Source organism: Thermobia domestica, chromosome 4 (genome assembly GCF_964235325.1).
Source record: "Thermobia domestica chromosome 4, izTheDome1.hap1.1, whole genome shotgun sequence".
Taxonomy (NCBI): Eukaryota; Metazoa; Arthropoda; class Insecta; order Zygentoma; family Lepismatidae; genus Thermobia; species Thermobia domestica.
The window spans coordinates 290,942,046-290,965,228 of record NC_137457.1 but is presented as its reverse complement, the minus strand read 5'-3'; positions in this window follow the sequence as shown (position 1 = coordinate 290,965,228).

Genomic DNA, 23,183 nt, shown 5'->3' with positions numbered 1-23,183 from the left:
AAAGCATAGGTCACAACATATAAACGTCCACAATGCGCTGTCTGCTCAGCGCATCGTTCTGTTATGACCATGAATATCCTTCCCACTGTGCACGTCTCATTACTCACATAAGTAAAGGATAGGAGACTCACAAAGGAATGAATTCCTATGTAGCTATAGATGTTATAATGAGTTTGTAACAAATTTCTAGAAGTAGCACGATATCAAGTGGAAATATTTTTGTAATTATTACATATCCGTTTGGATACGTCTCATTGCGTCCCTTGAGGAATTTGAAGTTACCAGCATGCAACAGGTTTTGCTATTCAGATTTAAGCAAAGCACCTGCAATGTCCGTCAACCCGCCATACGTAACTTGTCTATTGATTGCATAATACCGTAGTTTCGGCCTGCAACAACGTTAATCTTATGGACTCAAAACGGCTCCAAAAATGTTGAATAGAAGAATAACGACACAGTTTTTGAAAATTTGAATGAGAAATGGACCATCTACACAAAATTTGGGATCGACCAGAGAAAACGGCACGTTTCTATCACTTGTGGTTTTCGAGATCTGATTGTCGAAAGGATTGCGGACAAACATATAAATCTACCATTTTAATATACAGGATGTTTCAAAACAACACCGACAACGTTTGGGAGGTGATTCCTAACCCCAAGATAAGACGAAAAGTATAGACCAACCAGAGTGCACAAATGCTTTCTTTCGAGGAGTTATAGGCTGTCAAAAACATGAAAAATTAACTTTAAATGTCTATAGCTCCAAAACTATGGGACCTACCGTAATTGGGTCAAGACTACTTAGGAACTAGTATGTGCCCTATGCAAATATTCAATTTTCAGAATCCAAAGGTACTCATGCAACAATTTTTGTAGAGGGAGGTTTGCTACGGCATATCATTTGAAGTACTCACCAACTACCTCTATAAAAATTGTTGCGTGCGTGGACGACGCGGGAGAGTTTTGTGTTAACTTCTGGATGAAATTAAGTAAAAAACAAAAAGTAAGATTTTAATTTTTTTTTACAGGAATTTACAAAACGAGATGAGATAGGATTTCCGAAAATCGAGACTAGATGAGAAAAAAGTTTTCCGGAATCGAGACGATACTTCTGCAAAATTTATGAGAACGAGACGAAAAAACTTTATTTTTTGTTTTGTCTCGTGGACAACACTAGCAGGCTCGAATTAGCGCCTATTTTGAGTAGGCTAAAGCCTAGGGCGGTATACATGTATTTAACTCTCTTTTTCCTACCGTATAGTGGAAACTTTCAAAATGTGGATGTGGAGAAAAATGGAGAAAATTAGCTGAGTTGAACGGAAAGCTAATCAGATTATCTTAGAAATTGTAAGGGAGAAAAGAACATTTTTAGTTATTATTAAGAAGAGGAAGCGAAACTGGTTCGGACATTGAGTAAGAAGGAACTGTATCATGAGGAACGTGCTAGAGGGTATGGGGGCAGGAAAGAGAGGGAGAGGGGGAAGGAGACTACAATTAATGGACAATATTAAAACAGAAAATCGTACGTGAAGACAAACATGTTAGTGGAAGACCCCGTGGAATATGGAAGTTTCTCAGTTGCAGCAAGTGACCTGCTAATAATGGCAGAATACCTATTATTATTATTATTATTATTATTATTATTATTATTATTATTATTATTATTATTATTATTATTATTAATAATAATAATAATAATAATAATAATAATAATAATAATAATAATAATAATAATAATAATAATAATCCTGCCTTCTATATTTAAGAGAAAAAAAGATCTGGGCCATTCTCTATTATTTATTATATGAATTAATATGCTTTTTCCTTTTCGGAATCAAAATGTAGCTCTATCAAAATGATGCACCAAAATATAACTGTTCTTGATGGATGAAAGCAAAAACATTTTTCAAATTCATTAAGTACATAGGTAGAAATATACTAGAAATTACATTACTTGTTTGAGAGTGAGGGGAAGTGGTTGTCTTCAAAAGTATATAGCGTAGGGCGGTAGAATGTGTTAATCCGGTCCTGATAATTAGAGTTGCCACGAGACAAGACTTCAGGTTGTCTCATCTCGCCTCGTGCAAAGCATGTCTCGTCTTGAATGACTCTGTCGCGTCTCGTTTATGAAATGTCTTGTTATAACACTAGAGCGGCTGAGGCCCATAAAAAAGAGCTGTTATGCCTAGTGATTAAAATTACAACTTGTTAAGTTTGGTTTGTGTTAAGTGGTTAAAGTTTATTGTTTGTTAACAGAGCACAACACACGACACAGCTACAATCTTTCAACAATGGCTGCTTAGTTTCGACTGAACCAGTAATTACTATGACAGGAACATTTGTCAATTCCGTCGATATGGTAGAAAGGTAATCCTTCCTAAGGAGGCCTATGTGACTTTCCGATTTCAAAAATGGCTTAAGTTCGAACAACATCATAAAACAACAATAAAAAAAACTAAATTTTATTGTCAAACCAGCATCGTTTCTAAACTCAGTACCGAAAAAGGCTGACACGTTTCTGTCTTTGTTCGGAACGAGAAAGACCATGAAACACTGCTTAGTTACTGATGAAACTACCATTAAAAGAACTTGTACTTCTATAAAAGGAATTTTATACCTATATATCCCCACCAGCTCCTGGAATGTAATCTTCTGAAATACTGATCTCAATGAATGCTTTAACATTGTACTTGAATCTGGAGCCGTATCACAAAATAATTACTAAACTTGAATCGATTGAAAAACGGAAATGAAAGCTGTTTGTAAGAATCGTTAAAAAAAAATGAATAACTCATTTGTTAGGATAGTTTTGTAGGATAGTCCTCATTTGAAATAATAAACGCTGGTATACATTTCGAAGACATTAATTACTAGTTAATACATGTTTAAACAAACTCAAAAACTATGTTTGCATTTTCGAGACACGAGACGAGACGAGACATCTCGTCTCCTCTCGTGTCTCGCCTCAAACGGTTGTCTCGTCTCGTCAAACGGTTGCTGATAATACAAAACTATAAAATAGTACGAAAGAAAAAGATGAAGATCATACCAGAAAATTTTCTTCTCCATATTGCTATAGAAAAATCTGTAGATTTACAGATAAACTTGTAGACTTAGCAACGCTGAATGGTGCTGCCAACAATCAACAGAATAGCGATTTATTGCTTTTATGAAAGAAGAAGAAGAAGAAACAGAGAAGAAGCGAACAATAAAAAAAGGAGCTAAAATGAAAAAAAATCATTGTGTAAAAACTTTTGCCTTCATTTCAAGGAAAAAGAATTGAAACGACAGACGAATAAAAGTATAATATCTTATACTTTCTATTTTGTGCATGTCTCTCTTTTCTAGATGATTTCATCGCGAAATTTTATTCTTAATAAGGTTTTCCCACATCAAAGCATCTCATAACGAGCTCTCTGCTGAAAGATCACGAATACTATTAAGTTTCTTCTTGAAAAAGGTGAAGAAATAATGAAGTGTGTAAAACGTACTTGACCAGTAACAACTGGAAATCCTCGGTTTACTCACACCTTCATGGCAGGGATATAAGGTCAAGCAAAGTTCATACGGTTTTGAACTATTTTGAACTTATTACCATTCAGAGAGTTAATCGAAAACGAAGCTTTATGTTGATGATGCCGAGATCCACTGCAAGGAATATGGAATAGAAATCAATACTAGAATACGTATCAGGGACGCATTCAAGTGGGACGATCGTTCCCGCCAGAAGAGGAAACTTTCTTATTTTATTTATAAATAAAACACATCCCAGAGTTTGGAGCTCTTAAAAGTAGCTCTAAGTAGCAGTATTACAACCCACCGCAACCCCCATAAGTCCGTCCTGGATCCGCCCCTGATATATATCGGGTGTTGCAAAATAAGTGTTACAACACTTGGGAGGTGACTCCTGCCACTGAGACAAGAAAAACATTTCTCTTCAACTTTCTGTTATCGGACATAGTTTCAGATCTACAAGGTGCCGAGAGCGTGGGAAAATGACTTTCGGACGCCAATAGTTCGGAAACTATCCAACATAAAGAGGGCGGGTAAAAAATTCACTGAAGAAGTCATACCTGCACTATTAAATTTTTGTATGTTTCACAATCCTACCATGCACGCGCAAGGGATTCCCCAAAGGAACGTAGGGAGTCCCGGATAATCTGCCAAATGAAACTTGGTCTAAATGGATATGAATTGATAGGCTTTCTACCAGGGGCGGATCCAGGACGGACTACTCGGGGGGGGGGGGGGCGGTGGGTTGTAATACTGCTACTTAGAGCTACTTTTAAGAGCGTCAAAAATAAACTACAGTGAAACCTCTACTAACGGACACCTCTGTAAAGCGGACACCTCCCATAACGGACATATTTTGTAATCCCCAAACACTGTAATAGGAAAAAGCATATTGGCGAACCTCTCTAAAGCGGACACTCTCTAGTACGGACATGGACAGTCTTTTTTGTCTTTTATGGGTATTATTTACCTCCGTATTACGGACACTTTCTCTGGAAATAAGTTAGAAAGTGTAGTAAAAATACACTTTTAGTAATTCATACGAATGTCACCAAGGAAGAACATGTGGGTGTGACAACATTTTACCTCCTCAACTGTCTGTTCAGCAACCCAGAGGAAGGGTCTCTGTTTCACAACACCCTTATGTCCTTTGCTTGCATTCCACTCCCACCCAACATGCTTCAGAAACAAAAATGATTGACAGTTGCTCACTGTTTGGAATGACACATCATTCTACTGTCCCTCTGGAATCTCTAACCAAACAGAAGACAAGTTTGGTATTTTTGACCACGGGTACGCATATTGTCTTTTTTTTTTTTAAGTCATTGCTGGACTGCAATTAACTCAAATTGAAGCACCACACTGAAAACGTACGGTAGTAAGTAGAGATAAGTGTAAAGTGCAGAGAATTATAACATCTTATTCCCATGTTGTGCCTCGAATTGGATGGCACAAGATAATGCAGGTACAGTAACATTTTGGTAATATTCATAAATACGTGATTCATGCACAAAAAATTCTAATTGCATATTACCTTGTTTATTAATTTACGTAAGAAAATATTGAAACCTCTCTAAGGCGGACACCTCTCTATAGCGGACAATTTTTGATTCTCCACGGCTGTCCGCTTTAGAGAGGTTTCACTGTATATATTTTTTTATATATAAAATAAAAAAAGATTCCTCTTCGGGGGGGGGGCGATCGCCCCGATCGCCCCCTGGATCCGCCCCTGCTTTCTACCAGGTAACAATAATCCGTTTGTATTAAGTCGATATCTGGAACAAATACAAAATGGCAGACACCTTCATGCTCGTTGTGTGTGGTTGCATAATCACCAGGTACGGATGCTGGCCAACAGTGACATTCTGAGTATTTAGTGTACCGAATTTGTACTCAAATGCTCTAGAAAGACATCTGGAGTGTCGGTAGAACATAACAGATTACGTAATATTGTTCTATTTTGACACGTGTCAATAATGAGGGAGTGAATCCCTCCTGATTGCAAACAAAATATTTCCTCGGCAATTTCATAAAGAAATTCCTATTTTTATAAAACATAACGAGTGTTTCGTTCGAGATTAGATAAATAGTAGTTTTAAAATAGCAATGTCTAGTATATTCTCTTTCAAACGAAGCAAAACTGAAATTTCTATCTTGAAATGTTGAGAAGTTATGACGTTTTAAAATCGAAAGGGTAAATTCCGTCCACGGTCATATTAATGACGTCATATCTGTTTCCCCAAATGGAATTTTTTGGACTTTGAGAATGTTATTTAGGAAAACATTCTAAACATTTTCACCATTTTCAATTTGTTATAAAATTCCAGGTTAAAACGTAAATGCACTGGACTATTCAGGAGATGATCCGGGGAAATTTTCCCTCTTCCCGAATACATATCTTCGATCATGCTGAATGTGAATTACCAGTATTTTTGCAGTACATTTTACCAGTGGCGGAAATACCGGGGCCGGAGGGGGGGCCTAGACCGACCAGTTTTCGAGTGACAAAAATTATTTAATCTATTATTTATACATTTTTGGAAGTTTACAGTAAACTCGTGATATACTTACCATGATATACTCCGCCTCTGCCGTTTTACACACCTTGGTATATTGAAATCCAGGCCCGTAGCCAGCCCAAAAATGTAGGGGGGCCCGGCTAAAGTTAGGGGGGCGATCCAACCATATTATAGTTCATCACCATATTATAGTTCATCATCATATTATAGTTCATTTGCAAGCTTACCGTGAAAATTTTAGGGGTCCGCCAAAAATTTAGGGGGGCAGTCCCCCCTAGACCCTCCTGGATAGGGCCTCTTGAAATCCCATCCTCACCTCCAGGGAATATCTGAAATTATCACCACTCATTACATGTTACCGTTACGCCACTAATTACATGAAGATGTTATTTCTCTTTAAAAAAAATATTTTCTGAACAACGCACATTTTATACTTTCTTCGGTCTACAATTTTTGAATGAACATGCTTTGCTACATACATACATGCAGTAGATAAGTTTGCGAAGCCTGTGTGAGGCTGCTGTTGCGAAAAGCCGGATGATATAACATTGCTGCCCTGTTGTTGTGTGCAGCCACAAACAATTTATTATAATAAATTGTCTGTGGCACAAGTCTTCACTTGCCGCCACATAAAGAATGCTGGTAAAAAAAACTGCGACCTGTCACTGTTGGTTCAACTTCATGTTAAGTTTTATGAAATATGTTGAACAGACCACGTTATTTAACTTTCGTATCTCTATCGTGGATTATCTCAAGTTACACAGTATACTCACTAGACAGTCGTCTTACTTGTTCCAAGGTCAACATTTTCTGTTCTGGCACTTTTTAGATTTCCAAACTATAAACCATGATTAAGCATTCGGCTACATCAACAGTATCTGTCCGTCTGTCCTGTCGATAGATATCAGAGCAAAAACTAAGAGACAGCGAGAAGAGTTCTTTTTAAGAGGGGAGATCAATTCAGGGTAACAAAAATTGGTTCCATCTCTACCCTAATCTCTCTATTGAAACCAGAAATCTTAAAAATATTCTACCAACTCTGACTGTCAATTTCCGCAAAGCGAAAACAGTGAGAGATGTCGAGAAATGTTTCCTGATATGGATTCAGTACTCAACTATTCTTCTTTTGCCCAAAGACAAATAAAATCAATCAATAAATTATATATTTGTTATGTGATATTAACTGGGAGAGTTTAAGAGGCCTTATCAATGCGAAATTAAAATACCACTAATTTTACAGTATTTATGTGATATCTTCAAATAGATAAAAGACAATCAAAATGTGGAACAAGATCGCCCTAGACAACATTATTTTGCATGAGGTACCGTTATCACGAGTTAGCAGCTAGTAGCTTTCCGTTTGCAACCATTTAGAAACGCGAAAATAAATGCCGATTTTTTAAGTGGCTGGAAATCGAAAGCAGATAAGTGAGTTCTTGATAACGGAATCTCATGTAAAATAATGTTGTCTAGGGAGCTCTTGTTCCACTTTTCGATTATCTTTTATCTATTTGAAGATATCACATAATTACTGTAAAAATTAGCGGTATTTTAATTTCGCAGTGATGGGGCCTCTTAATCTTTGGAATCCTGTCACTGACGTATTGAGAAATATCGAGAAAATGCTTCTTGGTATGGCTTCAGTACTCTTTTTTTTTCCCAAAGATTATTACAGTCTATAAATTAACTATATTAGCAGAGTACTCGTTCTTCGTACGGGGGGAATACGTTTCATTTTGGACATAAAGGGGTGAACTTGGGTTTAAACGACATCGGAAGTGACAGTGTTCGTCTCAGCGACCCTGAGAACTATGGATTCGACACTAATATCGGTCATTTTCGATCATTTTTATATCTCTCTCCCCTCTTCAATTTACTGGACTGAATTTAAATTTAAAAGTCATCGGAAGTGTCATTGTTCATCTCAGCGACCTTGAAAACTGTGGATTCGGCACTTATATCAGACATTTTCGATCATTTTTAAATACCTCCCCCTCCCCTCCCCTCCTTTAAATTTTACCGTCAAAGTGAAATAATAAAAACCATCCCAGGCTCGCACCTCATCTATGTTGAAAATATGATGGAGATCAGGAGGTATGGAGTCACAAACATAGTCATATATATATATTAGAGCATATGTATTTAGCAACACAGTGAAAGTTTTAACATCAGAATAACATAATAACGTTATCCAACAACGAAAATTGCCAAAGGAGTTATACAGTTCGTAGCTGCAATTCGCTCAAAAAAACTCTCCTTAGATAAAATCTCCCTGTCTCCATAGATTAGGCAGAACGCTAATTCCCGTTTTGCCTAAAGAGATAAGATCTTCAAAATATTTTCTAGAAAAAGCTGGAGAAACACCAAATAAGAATGGAAAGACACCAAATAAGAGAATATTACATTTTTTTTTTTTTTTTTACAAATGTTCTAGAGTCCTTTTTAAAGTTTTGTAAGATCAAAGACATAATTTAGGAACACAATTGACAATTTGGAGAAACATCTTTCTATATGCAATCGCAATTAGAAATTCAAAGTGACAAAGTGTCAAAATGTATTAAATTACAACATTATATATGTATATATACAGGGATAAAAGTGGATCCGAAAAGGTAGGGGGACGCATGACGTCAAGTCGTCCCCTGTGCTTATCTTTGCCCATTGTAATTTCTTTTAGAAAGCAGGGGACGCCACGGTTATTTTCTGGAAATGGGGGATAACGTTCCTTCGCGTTTCCCCTCACTTTTACTCATATACAGGGTGACCGCGTGACTATGTTACAAAATTTAAAGGATGATTCCTGACACGGAAACAAGAAAAAAAGTTCAAATAAACTTTTGTCCAACGTACATAATTTCGGAGCTACAAGGTGCCGAAAGCGTGGGAAACTGACATTCAAAGCTCTATAGCTCGACTATGGTGAATGATAGAGCTAATGCGGCATGGTCACGTCAAAGACACCGAAGCTACTGTATTCAAAAATGCTTAGGTCGAGATCGTGCAATTCGTGCACAAGGGATTCCCCAAAGGAGCGTAGGGATTCCCGGATAATCTGTCAAGAAAGATGGGTCGAAAAGGATACGGATGAATAACTGTCCCAACTGCTAGCAATAATGCGTCTGTACTAAGTCGATATCTCGCACAAGCACAAAATGGCGAACAGTTTTATACGTGCCATGTGTGGTTGCATAACGCGCACTAAATAAGAATGGGAAACATGAAAGGAAAATGTGAATAATTTAGTACAAATGTTAAATACATGATATTACGCTGTCCTATCATTGAACATACGCATTTAATAAAAGGCAATAGTCATGAAACGTTCTAAAATGTTGTAAAAGGATCACACTATTAGTCTTTCTTCCATGTATTGTTGTCATTGAAAACAAATAAACAAAATTGAGCGAAACAACCATAATGCAAAAGAGGTTGTTTCCTAAAAACAAAAGTCACAAGAATGGGAATAATGTCTTCAATCAACATTTTACAGCAGGATTGAATGCAGCCAAGAACATCATCAATTACCTGTAAACGAGACAAATCTCCCAATTATCCTACAATAGGTGATGGACATGGCGTCCCTCTACTTCAACACAGGCGTTACAGCGTCGCAGTAAGATCTGATGCATCCGCTGTAACAACCCAGGAGCTGTTCTTATAGTATCACAGACAGCGAGTATTCGTGCTAAGTTCTTCTGCGTTGTCTATAGACGTTTCATAGACAAGTGTTTTGACATGACCCCACAAGAAAAAATTAAGTGGATGCAAATCTGGGGAACGTGCATGCCAATTACAAGGACCGCCTCTTCCAATCCACCTGTCTCGAAACGTTTGATTCAAATACTCCCGAGCACTAGCTGAAAAGTAGGCTGGGGCGCCATCATGTTGAAACCACATCCGTTGACGAACACCGAGAGGGACATCCTCTAATAACTCTGGAAGTATGTCTCGCAGGAATCTCGTATACACTGGTGCAGTTAATCGTGGTGGTAGTAAATATGGACCTATTATCTGATCACTGATAATACCCGCCCACATATTTATGGCGAATCGGTCTTGGTGGCCCCTTTCCACAATTGCATAAGAATTTTCGTCTGCCCATACATGACTATTGTGACTATTAAATATCCCGTCTTTCGTAAAACAAGCTTCGTCGGTGAAAAGCAGGTAGGAAGCAAACTGTGGATCAATTACAGAGCGTTGGAGAAACCACTCTCAAAACCGAACGCGAGGTTGAAAGTCAGTTGGACGTAAGGCCTGAACCCTCTGCGGGTGATAGGGGTGTAACTGTTGCTCGTGTACTACTTTCCAAACAGTATCTTGTGCTACTCCCCTTTCACGTGCTACTTTCCGGGTACTTACTGTTGGGTCTTGGGTGAAACGGTCAAGCACTTGTTCTTCAAGGTTCGGAGTACTTGTGGTTCTTCGTCTTCCTTGGTCGTAGTATTGAGGTTGTAAATTCCCCGTGTCTCGTAAGCGTTGAAAAAGTCTGGCAAACATAGTATGGGCTGGATGTCTTCTTTCTGGATACTTCAGTCGATATAACCTATTAGCTTGTCGACTGTTGCCATTTGCTTGACCGTATACAAATATCATGTGCGCAAGTTCTGCTATCGAATACTCCATTTGATCTCACATTCGAACAAGCAAAGCACAAACTGCACTAAGGAACTCGTACACTACGAACAAAACCACATGAAGAATGACCTTCCACCTTCCACAACACCTTCTAGTAGGGTTGTCTTATACTTTCCTTACCTTCGATTGTTTTCTACGACAGAAGGAAGAACAAATGCTTGTGATCGAACCTGCAAACTGTGGTGTACTTCAGGTGATAGCACCGTCTGTGAAAACAAAATATCTTCTAAACGATAACAATACGACATGTTAAGCATTCTAGACAAAATCTCGGAATTAGTCCTGCAAAACATCGGAAGCAGCGACTAAAACAAACGTCCTGATAAATTGTTTTTCCTTGTTCTTTTTCAATGTTCGGGTAACGCACATTACGGCTAATCATAAGAAACGGATATTTTACTGTTGTTCTCTGGCAGTGGTCAAATTAACATGGGATGGCGGAAAAATCCCCCTCTCGTAAAAAGTATCCTCGGCTCGTATCATCAAATGAAATAAAGTTTCTGCCTGGAAGAAAGCACCCATATCCCCCGGTTTTTCCCCTTAGTTTTACTTGCTTTCAATGACAAAACTACATGAAAGAAAACAATGATAGTGAGATGTTTGTACAACATTGTAGTACGTTTCATGATTATTCCCTTTATTAAACGCGTCTATACGTACAATGAACAGGACAGTGTACTATCATGTATTTACCATTTGTACTAAATTATTCACATTTTCCTTTCATATTTTCCCCACTCTTATTTAGTGCGCGTTATGCAACCACACATGGCACGTATAAAACTGTTCGCCATTTTGTGCTTGTGCGAGATATCGACTTAGTACAGATGCATTATTGCTAGCAGTTGTGACAGCTATTCATCCGTATCCTTTTCGACCCATCTTTCTTGACAGATTATCCGGGAATCCCTACGCTCCTTTGGGGAATCCCTTGTGCACGAATTGCACGATCTCGACCTAAGCATTTTTGAATACAGTAGCTTCGGTGTCTTTGACATGACCATGCCGCATTAGCTCTATCATTCACCATAGTCGAGCTATAGAGCTTTGAATGTCAGTTTCCCACGCTTTCGGCACCTTGTAGCTCCGAAATTATGTACGTTGGACAAAAGTTTATTTGAACTTTTTTTCTTGTTTCCGTGTCAGGAATCATCCCTTAAATTTTGTAACATAGTCACGCGGTCACCCTGTATATATAATTTGTATATTCGTATGACTTTTTGCTCAGATTATTGCTCGGTGTGTAAGTCACCGAAACTCTTTCAACGGTTGTAAGAAATGACAAACTTACTTATTAAAAATACACGAAAAAGTAATTTCGTCTTTCTGTCTTTAAAATACGTTATTCAAAAACAAGGATTAAACGTTTGTAGATTATGTCAATACTATTCAAGTTCACAGTTAATATCCCATTGAATATTTATGTTCATTCTTTCGAATTAAATTTTAATGGATATTTTACTACCTATCTTTCGAATTATACGTACCTATTTACGAGCCTATTCTCCAAGTTTTCAGTACCTAAATAAACTTTATATCTATAAATTTAGGTTTCGTAATCATATTTTTAAAATTATTGGAATAATTGGCTAGGTTAAACTCGCAGTGGTGTAAGACCTTTTTATTTGTTTTGTTTTCGATAGATTAACGCAAAATGTAAATTATGGAACAAAACAGATGTTTCTTTAACTACAAGAACTTCTACTGTTATCTGTTGGCAGTTGGGTGAAGATCTGATTTATTTCTTTGATCACATAAACACTTATTTAGATCTGGTTTCTATGTCTAAGTCGTTCGCTTGAAAAGTGACTTACACCATTGTAACGTTAACCTGTCTAAAGAGCTTTTGAATGAAAAAAAAAAATCAATTCATAATTCCTATTAAAACCGTTATTCCTGTTCTACATTTATGGCTCATAGACTACTCTTATATAAAACCAGTAAATTGTCCGTAAAATCAGTCATCTCAATTGTGACCCGCAGGCCACTTCTTGTCCGCGAATATATTTCGCTCCACCCACAAATGAAAAGGTACAAGTGTATATGATTTGTTCCGTCTTACACTCTATGAGTAGAAGAAGAATGTAGCTGGCCTCATAATGCAGCTGCATCGAAACAACTTTTAAATGTGAAAATGTTTTCTTTAACTTTCTGGTTACCAAGCTTATTGTCAAACCGAAGGCTCTGGTAACCAAGCCGATTTGCGGATGAAAATGCGAATTACGTAGAGATACATTCAAATGTTCGTAGCTCGCGATATATTAAATATAGAAGAAGGATTATGAAAATAATGACGTATGCTCGGTTGCTTCACAAGAAAAGGGTCCAAATGGATGAATCGAGTTGCGGGATGAGAATTGGTCGCCTAGATTTTCGACGAGTATCAGTCGCCTAGATTTTCGTAAATAACTATAAAGAAGATCCTAAATCTTCCAAATAAGTGCAGATAACGATCACTAAAGTTCATAAATGACTTTTTGAGAACATGGTGGCCCTAATTGATATATCACATGACTACCATTCCATTTCATAAAATATCACAGATTTCAAAATGGCGGCGGAGGTTCATGATCTGCTCTGCCCTTACTACTTTTGCCAATATATAAAACTACTACCATTTGCATTGTCTATCTTTCACTATTTTCACGATTCAACAGTTTATTTGATGTATTTCAATAACTTAACATAGCCCTTCTCCCACCAACGAGGAACCCCTTCGTTTCTTAAGGCCAACATACACTAGCGTATTTTCAGCGCGCATTTTCGGTCCGTAAAATGATGTCGTAAATTTCGGTCCGTAAGTTGGCCCATACACCTAGCGTAAAAATAGGCGCGTAAAAGAAGAAAAAGAAGCGGTCAGTTTTCGCTCTTCCTTTTGCCTGTTGTTTCAGCACGCGGTCGTTTTCCAGTTTGCTCAAGTTGTTTGAGCAGGACAGATCTATGTTTTAAATGCAGGCCCTATAAACATTATGCTGTTAAGGAAACGAATAAAAAGAAAGAACAAAACAATATAAATATTTGGACTAGCAAGTGATATTCAATGTAGGAGTACTTTTTATTTCTTTTCATAGTATCGGAATGTGAAAATTCCCACAGAATGTTTTAACAAAGTTAAATCAGACAGATTAAAAAAAAAGAAAGAAAGAAAAACAAAAGCTAAATCCATGATTTTGCGAAAGCAGTAATTCAATTTAATAAATTTTCTCACTAAATTTGTTAGATTTCTCGAATAAATAAATAAATAAATAAATAAATCTACCCTCTGTGGCGTAACATATCTCATGGAACCAGGGCCGACCATCCAGCTTGTGCCACTCATGCCTTAAGGGCAGGGTGCGAATCCCGGGGCGGAATTTCCTTCTATTTTGTTTTAATCCCTTCCAAAAGCAACAAATTGAAACATTGGTCCCTCACAAAGCAATCAACTATCTCCTGTTAGGAACTATTTTATCCTCCTTCAAATATACACAACCTAATTCGCGCACTGCTATTGGGTAACATATGCTCAGCACATCTGTTGCTCTTGTAGAATCTAGTCCTTAATGAAAGGGTCAACAAAAAGAAGGAAAGTCAACCGTCTCCAAGTACAAACAAACCAAGTTTTAATTTCGAAGTGTGACTTGACAAGCTATTTAAAAGTGACAAAGAATATCTAGAATAATTAAAATTTTATATTTAGAAAACGAATTAACACTTAATCTGGGATATAACATAACCAAATGAAAACAATATCAATTGTATTGTTGTACTTTACTAATATGAAATGCGGCAATTAATTCACTCTCCTGTTTTCTTTCACAATCTTTGAAGCATAGCATTTGTTCTAACAGTGACGATATTAATGCACCATGCTACATTACATTGGATAGTACATTTGCTCATAATAAGAAGTTTTTGGAAGTTAAAATATCTTTTTAATACAACTAATTTTTAAATATATAAGTGTTTGTGTTAACCCTTATCCATTTAGCAACTGTAGAATAGATTCAGAATAGATTTAGAATAGTTTTCATCAGAGTCGTAGATAAGTTGGGGGGCCAGCGGGGCGGTTGCCCCGGGCGCTGATAGCAAGAGGGTACCGAAGAAGCAAGAAGAAAGGAAAGTATAGGAAATGAAAATAGATTTGTTAAAAATTTTCTTGCTCGCTACGCTCGCAATCCAAATGTTTCAATAAGAGTTAGAACAAGTTTTTACTTATTACTTTAAAAAAAAGCTATTATATATGGTTTCTTAATGACGATGTGACATACATGCTGCCAAGTAATGACTTACAGTGTAAACAAGAGCGTTTTCAAAATCAGAAACGGTCACAGTCTTAAATACGTACGTATTCGGCATTTTGATGATGATGAGTTTGGTTAGTTCATCACGTTTTTCTAACCAATCGTTTTAATCAAGACGGTGAGAATAAAGGTATGAAAAATGAAAGGAGTGAAGAGACACACAAGTTGTTGTTTGCGCGGGAATATTAAAAATGAAGGTAAACAAGGAGAATAATAACGTTCTTGAATTTGAAACAGTTGTAGAATAGGGTCTTAATGGGTCAGAACTTTACTCCACGAATTTCGTCTTTTTCAAAGACTGATCGCTACCAGTGTTTTTTTTTTTCATTGACATGAAATGCTTCCAATTTAAAGAAATTTATTGGGATCATTTATCCATTAACTACTTGTATCGCCAGGATTCTTTTTCGAGCTTACGTATCTAGTTGTGTGGTATTTTTTATTTATCTACATACATACAAAATACACACACACACATATATATATAATGTGTGTGTGTGTGTGTGTATTTTAATATTTTTATTAATAAAAGTAACCTTAAATTCAGAATTTTCAGTCATTAAGAAATTAAGTAAGTACTATAATTTTAAACATACACTATGTGATCAAAAGTATCCGGACACCCGGCTGAAAATGACTTAGAAGTTCGTGGCGTCTCCATCGGTACTGCTGGAATTCAATATGGTGTTGGCCCACCCTTAGCCTTGATAACAGCTTCCACCCTTGCAGGCATACTTTCAATCAGTGCTGGAAGGTTTCTTGGGGAATGGCAGTCCATTCTTCACGGAGTACTGAACTGAGGAGAGGTATCGATGTAGGTTGGTGAGGCCTGGCACAGTCGGCGTTCCGAAACTCCCAAAGGTGTTCTATAGGATTCAAGTCAGGACTCTGTGCAGGCCAGTCCATCACAGGGATGTTGTGGTTGTGTAACCACTCCGCCACAGGCCTGCAGTATGAACAGGTGCTCAATCGTGTTGAAAGATGCAATCGCCATCCCCGAATTGCTCTTCAACAGTGGGAAGCAAGAAGGTGCATAAAACATCAATGTAGGTCTGCGCTGTGAGAGTGTCACGCAAAACAACAAGGGGTGCAAGCCCCCTCCAAGAAAAACACGACCACACAATAACATCACCTCCTCCGAATTTTACTGTTGGTACTACACGTGCTGACAGATGACGTTTACCGGGCATTCGCCATACCCACACCCTGCCATCGGATGGCCACATTGTATACCGTGATTCGTCACTCCACACAACGTTTTTCCACTGTTCAATCGTCCAATATTTACGCTCCTTACACCAAGCTAGGCGTCGTTTGGCATTTACTTGCGTGATGTGTGGCTTATGAGCAGCCTCTCGACCATGAAATCCAAGTTTTCTCACCTCACGCCTAACTGTCATAGTACTTGGAGTGGATCCTGATGCAGTTTGGAATTCCTGTATGATGGTCTGGATAGATGTCTGTCTATTACACTTTACGACTCTCTTCAGCAGTCGACGGTCTCTGTCAGTCAACAGACAAGGTCGGCCTGTACGTTTTTGTGCTGTACGTGTCCCTAAACGTTTCTACTTCACTATCACATCTGACACAGTGGACCTAGGGATGTTTAGGAGTGTGGAAATTTCGCGTACAGACTTCTGACACAAGTAACACCCAATCACCTGACCACGTTCGAAGTCCGTGAGTTCCGCGGAGCGCTCCATTCTCCTTTCTCACGATGTCTAATGACTACTGAGGTCGCTGATAATGAGTACCTGGCAGTAGGTGGCAGCACAATGTACCTAATATGAAAAACGTATGTTTTTTGGGTGTCCGGATACTTTTGATCACATAGTGTATGTAGTAGCCAAACTACATTTTGGATTTCAAGTACGAACATTAAACATATTCTTTACCTCCATCGATCAATATTAAGAAATTCGCAAATACTGTCTCTTCAGAGTTTCCGTTACATTTCATAAAATATTTTTGACCGTAAAACGATCAAAATTAAAATCATCTTTATGTGGTCACATACAGAATAAAATTACAAAAGTTTACAATTATTACTGGAAATTGATGCTGTTACCCACTTCGAACATTTTTAAATCACATAGTTTCTAACGTATTAAAATTTTATTTCTTATATATAGTATGAAACGTAAAAAGTTGTAAATTTTTATAACTTTTCTCAAAGTGGATTTGTGTACAGCAAAGGCAATTTGGCAAGTTTAACAAAAAGTCCAAAATAAGCCTCTTGAAAACAGCTTTTATTTGTAAAAGAATAGAGAATGATCACTTTCAGTTGTTGCAATAGTCTGTGCAAGCAGCATGATAAAAATTCAACGTAGCATAACAAGAACAGCTGTTTCTCTTATTTGCAAATAAATAAATAAATAAAGGAAGGAAGCTTGATAAGGTGAGTGTAGGGACGCCGAATTCTACTTTGCCCCTGGTGCCGAAATCTCTAGGTGCGGCTCTGTTTTTCATCCACCTTCTAAACATTTGTATTGTTTACTAACACTTATCGATTCGACTGTGATATTCCTCATTATTGTAATATATATATATATATATATATATATATATATATATATATATATATATATATATATAATTTTTCGAACTTTTAATATTCTCCTACACCGGACGCAAATTCTTATTAATTAATACACTGACAAAAGTCCGTTATCCGGACAGCAGTATATTGTACAATTATACGGAATCATTATGTTTACTACAGAAACCTGCACGGAGTATACGTTATCCATATGCTACAGACTTTCCCCGCTTAGATGTTACATCATGCCGTTGCAGGATGTATGACATCTAACAGTCTTCCATATATCACATACCTATACGTATGTTACATACGCTAGTTGTATGTTACATGAGTATATCTGTATGTGAGATCCTGACCACCTATATACAGTTCTTTCGTTCGTACAGAAAGACGTTTATTCGAAACATGTATGCGGAAAGTATGTATAAAATGTACTTTTTTCAGTTATACATTTGCTGTACGTTAAGTCCTAAAACTACATTATTTACACATGTAACCTACGTTTTTAAGTACGCCACATACATTTTTTCTGAGTATATAATTTCACAATACGCCCTATGTCCGCCTCTCATGTTAGTGTATAAGATATAAGAAATTTACAGCATTCAATGTAAGGTCTACTGAAAAGCTTTTGACTCAGTAAGCAGACACTTTTGATCGGTGTAAACCAACTTTTAAATTAAAAAATGATTGATTCAAATGACTGGACCAAACCACATGTTCAAATTAAATATAACAAATTTGGTGTTTTTTAAAAATAATTTAGTTAATTGTAAACAAATTAATTTAAGTTTTTGGCCAATGTAATGACTATTACTGAATATTCTACGTTTGAACGCATCGTCGGATGATTAACAGTTAATGAAAATATACTGAAACTAATTGTAAATCTGAAGTGAAGTGATTCAAATAAAAGCGTATAGATCTAATTAAATACTATTAAAATTATTCCTCAACAAAGTCTTAAAATTCACTTGAATTAGGAATATTATTAACAAATGTGATGTCCATCGGCGATTAGGGGCGTGAAGGTAATTGCTGCCCCCACTTTTTTGACTTTACACTATAACCTAATTACATGCCCCTTACTATTAGTAGTGTTTTGTCCCCCTTTTTAGTGTTCATACCCTATTGCTGTCACTGGTACTTTCCATTGCAAGCGAATAGGTCTGTGTTTTTGCGCAACTACAATTGATTACGGAAAGTAAGATAAATTTAACGCTTGATTAAAATTATTATAGTTATTTAGTATACTAAATATTAAATTTGTCTTTTAAAAAAGGTTTGCACGTGTATGTTATATGGGAACATGAGAAACTGCAAATAATAAAATGTGGAGTTGTTACAAATGATTATGGCTGTTTCATGAATTTGGCGTACCTATGATGTTTGGCATATCACGAAGCTTTACCACAATATAGACCTTAATTTATTTAATTTCGAACTTAGTCAAATTCGGTCCAAACATTAGCTATTCACAACACACTATTCTCCAATTCAACTCAGATTAGGTTTTTTTCAAACAAAGTTAAACTATTCTGAACGACTGGTTTGTTTAAATTTCACTACATGTTGGCACAAACATCCAACTGCTTATTAAAATTAACTGAGCTACCCAATCTTAGTTCAGATTTCTTTTTCAAATGAAGTTTAAACTGTTAACTCATTAAAGACACTTTGAACCAAATCCATTCGTTCGTTTAAATTTATTATTATTATTATTATTATTATTATTATTATTATTATTATTATTATTATTATTATTATTATTATTATTATTATTTATATTACATTTGTTTCACAACTTATGAACCAATGATTTGAAGCAATCTATGTCGGAAGAGTTTCCATTTACTGTTTCAGTCAGAAAATAAACAGATTTGTTTTATTTTAAATTTCCATTTTTCTCAGTGTAAAGATTCGTCGAATTGTATGTTTTTAATACTCAGAGTTCTTGTATTCATTGAATAAGACATATTTCACTGTAAGAAAGCGTAGTTATAAGGAATTAAGCAGAAAGTAAAAAGAAAAATGTAAACAAACTTGTATGTTATACGAAACTGAAAACAATTAAATATCAATTAATTTCGAAGCTCTAGTAGTAAAAATGACACTAAAATAACACTATTAAGTAAGAAGTTGTGTCAATTATTATATAAATTCTCCTGACACTGATGGATATGCTACTTATAAACATAGTAAAACGATTAAGTTGAGTTGATTTTGAATTTAACGTCCCTTTCAGCAGCGAGGCTATATGAGACGAGACCTACTGATTAACATGGAATCCACACCACATGAGCTCCCACCGGGAAGCGAACCTGGATCTTCCACGCCAAAGACACGCACGCTAACCGTTTAGCCACAGAGGAGCTCAGTAAAATGATTGAGTTGTTCGTGAAATAAATTATTTAAGTGTCAGATATTCATTGTTATTTAATATTTTGTGGTAATAGACCTTAAGTTAGCGTTTATCTGGGAAGAATTGATAGTAACCACACCACAAAAGTTGAGAAATGCTTTAATGGCATACTACAAGTTAACACAAATGAGTGTAATCCTGTTTCCTGCAAATGGGTGTAATTTCAGTTTTGGTGTTAGGTATGTTCTGTTTTGAGTCTACTTAAGCTTTTCAAATAAGTGTTGGTACAGTCCCCATCATGACGAGATATAATAAAATGAAAATATTCAACATAGCTGGTACCCTGGATTGAACTAGAACTTTTAGGCTGAAAAGCAAGCACACTAAAGCGAGCAGTACAATGATTGTGCTATTTAGACTTAGTATGTCAGCATTAATGGTGAAATAGGATTATTAGGTCTATTAAATTTAAATATATGTACAATCTGAGGTTTGAAATAATTCACAAAGAAAGAAACATTAGGCCATGTATTGCGGTTTCACACATTTTCTTTTTCACGAGTAATGTTAAGATCGCGGGAAAAAAATAGTGACTTTCTGAATCTATTTTGTTACAAGTTTTTGTAAAATTGAGAAGGTACTTAAAATAACAAGCAGCAGGTGGTCGAAGTAGCAAAAAATTTTCACCGAATTTCGATAGTCAAACGCAATTTTTTGCTGTTTTATCAGGTAGATATCGAGATAATACAGTTTCTTGTTGAAGGTCAGGATTATTACTTTTTATTCTTAAATATACCTAGTAAGTACCTGTAGCCTCTATGCTGGTAGTGATTTCTTTCAAAAATATTGTACGGGTAGCGTGGGACAAAACAAAATATCAGAAAGCTGAATTTGAACATTGTTTGGTGAAGGAGTGTTCTTCATAAGAGTGAAATGTAATTTATCTTTGCTACTGGGGACATTTTTGTTCATATTCGACCGGAGAGAACTAAGTGAACGAGAAAGTATGTCTGGAAGTAACATTTTATGTTGGTTGCCAGGGACGTACGCAGGGGGTGGGTCCTGGGGGTCCGGACCCCCCAAAATTTCGACTTTTGTGTAAATTTAGCCTAATTTTAGGGACAATTTTAGGAATTTTAATATAAAATACCCTCAAATTGAGTTTGGACCACTCCCGAAATAAATTCCTGCGTACTCTACTGTTGGTTGCCCTAACCTTCTTTCCCTTCTCTTGCTTTCTCTCTCTTTTCTAAATAGCATGACATTTTCAGTTTGGCGGGAATTGGTCACATGCTATTAAAAGTCATGTTATACTTCTTTTTTTTTAATATCAGAATATCAGCAACTCTAAAGGTGTGACTTCATTTTTATAACCATCTTGACCTCTGTGTGTGTGTGGGGGGGGGGGGACTAATTGTCAAATATTAAATTTAATGTTAAATTCGTAGTCGAAAGACATCATGGTCGATTGGATTGGGTTTCAATTTAGCGACCTCTCAGACAGCGAGGCTATATGAGAAGTGAGATCCAAACTGCGTGAGCTTCTGTCGAGAATCGAACAGGATGTCCTGCGCCGAAGAAGCTTACGCTGACCATATAGCCAGGGAGGAGCTCTCATCATTTGCGAATTCTAATTAGAAAGTATTGGATTTAAATACCTTTTCCTCTACGTACTGAAAATTAATTATGAATTTTAATTAGAAAATAATGTCTCGTTTTGTGCAATAGAAAATATTAATTTAGCTGAAATCATGTATTGTATAGAAAGACTGAAACTAGATTGGAATGAAGATTTCTGGTGAGTCTACCAGCAAACCTCAGCAACGATTCGCGAGGACAACTCAAGAACAGGTTTTCTCTTCTGAAAACAATAAGACCAGACCAGGGAGAAGGCCGTGGAAAGGGCAAGAGACCACCTGCTGCTCGAAAACCCTTTCATCTGAGCCGTTTTTACGCGCCGTATTTACGCTCGAAGTTAAAAGCAGCCAGACTTTTCAAGCGTATAAAAATTCGGTACGTAAACGTACGCCAGGTCCCATACACTAACGTATTGACAGCTGCTAACAAGACTAGCGCATGAAATTTTATGGCTACGACTGAAAAATACGTCAGTGTATGGCTGGTGTTATGGCGCTCAGCCGCTATAACTTTGCACATATACATATTTTCACATGCTCTATGAAGTGAACTAGGTCTCATCCCGTAATTCGATTCATCCATTTGGACCCTTTACTTGTCAGCAGGAGGACAAGGAAAACGGAAAATTGTTTCTAAGTACGTTTCTTATTTTGTTCTGGCGCGCAATGCAGTACAAATTGACCACCACTGCTCTAAATAATTGAATTCTCGAATGAACGCAAAGCTAAATACTCCGCAGTTCAAATGTGCTCTCAATTCTAACGTTGAATCTTCAAGCAAAATAAGCGAATCAAAAAAATGAGTAATTGTGACGCAAAACTTTATTGATATTAAATTGCAGTGGAAAAAATGGTCAGGCTGATTGACATCAATGCGAACTACGTATGTAATAACACTGTTACCAGTACACTTAAAAAAGAAAAGTGGAAAAGTGAATTGTGAAAAAACATTTTGCCTGGTTTATACGCAGCAACATTAACATTTGGAATGTGGTTGTTGCATACCATACAATCTGCACCTTAAAACCCGCCTATGGGCAGTAGCGTACGCAGGAATTTATTTCGGGGTGGGTCCAAACTCAATATTAAAATTCCTAAAATTATCCCTAAAAATTAGACTAAATTTACACAAAAATCGAAATTTAGGGGGAAGGACGAGTCCAGACCCCCGAAACCCAGCCCCTGCGTACGTCCCCGCCTATTAGCACTCCTCATTTCATAGTGTAAAAAATTTACGAAGTTGAAGTTTTGTTCAAGACCTTTCAAATCATATGAAAGTATAAAGGCCAAGTAATTATGAAGTCATAAAGTGCACACTCAAATTTCTAGCTTAATGAAAAGATCTAACATTTTGTATAGTTACCGCGTTCAAACTCTCCTCAACCGGCTTTTTTATACTAAAGCAGAAGATTTACCGTAACTACATTTAAATAATAGTACAAACAAGCCTTAAACGGAAGGATTACGGTGTCGATGGAGTGCATTGTTGACATTGTTAAACTTATGTTAACAATGGATACATTTTAGGTATGTGTCAATAATAATAATAATATAAAAAGCATTAAAATAGTCTTTTCAGAGCAATCAACACATTAAATACGAAGCTTAAAGATTAAACAACGTGTTCACTAAGTTTGTATGCCGCTTTCTTTACAAGATGATTTTAAAAAAATGCAACATCGCTTTTTT